At 41.8% G+C, this 2,842-nt stretch overlaps 1 long non-coding RNA gene across 1 annotated transcript; it reads right to left on the minus strand.

Annotated features, from left to right (window-relative positions):
• Nucleotides 1–1,751: 1,751 nt before the first annotated feature.
• Nucleotides 1,752–2,345, minus strand: LOC311050440. Its single transcript, XR_014601304.1, has 3 exons — nucleotides 2,211–2,345; nucleotides 2,023–2,098; nucleotides 1,752–1,914 (listed from the first exon to the last, which is right to left on the minus strand). It is a non-coding gene; the product is annotated as an uncharacterized lncRNA (long non-coding RNA).
• Nucleotides 2,346–2,842: the final 497 nt, after the last annotated feature.

Here is a 2,842-nt window from a genome sequence, read left to right on the forward strand (position 1 = left end):
ACACACACACACACACACACACACACACACACTTTACAATATGTACAAATGTAAAGCTGCAAATAAAGCTCATAGTAGGCAGGAAAATCTGTGTCCCCTGCATGTGTACCAAAATGTATACCACTGAGCTAGTAGAGCACCTGTCAAACTGTAGTCATGGAACGCAGATATGCACAAACAAAGCCTATAGTTATGCTAACTTTCAAGTGGTTAGGAGCTAGAATGAAGAACATACTTGAAGAGGTCATTGTTGGCATCATTTGTAGAGTACTTTGGCATTTTTCCCTTCTCCCTTTCCCCTTCGAACAGCCGCTTCTCGATCGTAGCAATCATTGCTACAGGCAAAAACAGACAAAACAGAACATTAGTCTAGCTAAAAGGAAAAAACATGCAGTTATTCTATCCTAGGGGGGGAAAAGCATATTGTTCCAGATGTTTTCCAAATGGCATAGCAATTAAAATAATTGATTTAAACTCTTCTACAACATAATGTACCCTAATGCCACATATGAATACAACTCACTGGACAGGAACTCCTTCGGTGCTCCAGTATCGACTCCCTTTTCTCCCAGGAAGGACACTCGCAGTGGGTTCTGTGGGCCACCATTGTTCTTCCGGCGGTTCCACAGTTTCAGACCCCTCTCAACCATGCCATCTCTGGACACAAGAATGTTGAAAGTCTTGGTCCTGTCTATCTGTGCCGCCAAAAATCGAATGACGTCCTCCTCGCTGTTAAGTTTAAAACCATTCAATTGAATAGAATGCATGGCCCTTTCAAAAAGTATTGAAATGTTACAATTGCTTACCATGTGCCAAATGCTTACCATGATATATGATCCAGATTAGAGCGGATGCTGTCATGGTCAAACTGTGAGAGATCTTCCCGATCGGAGCATGCCGTGTCAAGCTGGCAGAAGTCCTTTCCCATACTAATGTAAAGAAAACACATTTACACTTGTCATGTCAATAAATATACACAGATTACCATCTACTACCTCATATCAGACCTGTGACAAATCAAACAATCACCTTTCACCACAGAAGCTCTCATGTTCCATATTGTCCAACACAGGTAACCCTCTGGTACAACCCTCTGGACTTTGGACCCCATCCATCTAGATGCAGGCACATGGAAAACATTGACAATCAGAATTGTGAGGAGCACATTTATCCAAAAAAAGCTCTCACCCACTCACCTGAGCCCCAAAATGTCTACATAAATAAGTGCATTTTAACATACATAAGCACCAATAAGCAGATTAAGGTATAAACATCATTGAGGCATTTTGAATTGCAACTAAGACCTAAAACTTAATATGAATGTTATATTGCTCTCCATTTAAAATGGGAAAGTAGACAACCATGCGCCACCTAGATGCCCATCATCATTTGACCCACCTGCTGAAAGCAATTTTGACCTCTGGACTCTGGTTCTTCCTCTTCCAGCAACACCACATCTACAGCCTGAGCAGAGGAGTAAAAAATGTTAAGTTAGCAGATGAGTAAAACATGACCCGGTAGATATGCTGAGGTTGGAGTTAATCAGAAAAGGACAATCTCAAGTTACAACTGGAAGGTGAACTTTTTACAGCTTTGATTTCACATGCCTAATAAGAGGCAAAGTAGAAAACATTATTACCTCGTTTTCTGAGCCAGATGAGTTTCCGCACTGATCAATGTGCAGTGCCAACATCTGTAGTGGCATTAAGGCCATGCAACGTTTGCATGCCACTTTTGGCATCAGTGCGAAGTCTGGAGCATCTGCTGGCAGCGGAGTTAGGTCCAGCTCATCTTGGAGGGGCACTATGTAGAGAGTTTGTTTTCCTCCACCTCCGGAGGCACTTCTGACGGCAGAACCAGAGTATCCCCTTGCGTCCAACACGACTCGTGACATTTTCCTCCTCCCATTTCCACCTTTGAAAAGCATGTAGCACAACTGAAATGATGCAGTATATAGTGCATTATTTTGTATCGGATGAATTATTTGTTGGAATACGTCTAGTGACAACTTAAAAAGTGCACCTGATGCTTTGTACAGAAGCCATCTGTCCTGAAGGTTGTTCATCTTTGGAAATGCTGTCCTTAATAAACTGGATAACTGATGAGGGAAAAGAAAAACGTCAACTGCTTGTATTTAGACAGTATAGCTTTGTTGCCACACAATCAATACACTTGGGAACAAAATATGCATTTCAAATTAAACATTGCACCTCTGAATGACTGAAGTCGTGTGTAATGGCCAATGTCCTCTTTCCCATGCCTGCCTGCATGAGCTCCAGCTCATCACGGGGTGAAGGTGTAGTGTCATGTTTGGAGGCCAGTAACAGGAAGTTCACTTGGAATGGCTTCCATGACTTCTTTGACCTCTTTTCTGGAACGTGGCAAGCGGGACCCTTGTTTTTGGCAAGGCCTTTTAGAAAGGTTCCAGGGAAGGCACTATAAGAATTACAATTTTAAAACAATGTTAAACATATTTTTATTAAGCCAAAGAGTTGGGGGAAAAATAATAAATAAAAACTTGAGCAAATTTAAGTCATTTTCCTTAAGGACCCCTGGTCCCCACAGTGATAAACACTGCTGATAATATTAATAAAGCCATTAAATGCAATTCTTAGCAAGTGCCTTGAATCACAATACATATGTACAACAACATTGTGTAATACTACAAACAATTTGCTTTTTTACCTGTACATCTCATCATCTACGTCTACGGTAAGCATTGCAGTTGTAGCACTCCGAAACGGTCTAGGCTCCTCGGGAATGGCTCTGTTGAGCACTAACAGACATGTCTGAGCAGCTTCCGCGGCTGCGCGCTGGTCATACTGGAATGACAGTTAAGGAG

The sequence above is a fragment of the Gymnoscopelus microlampas genome (assembly GCF_963454915.1).
Source record: "Gymnoscopelus microlampas genome assembly, chromosome: 8".
NCBI lineage: Eukaryota > Metazoa > Chordata > Actinopteri > Myctophiformes > Myctophidae > Gymnoscopelus > Gymnoscopelus microlampas.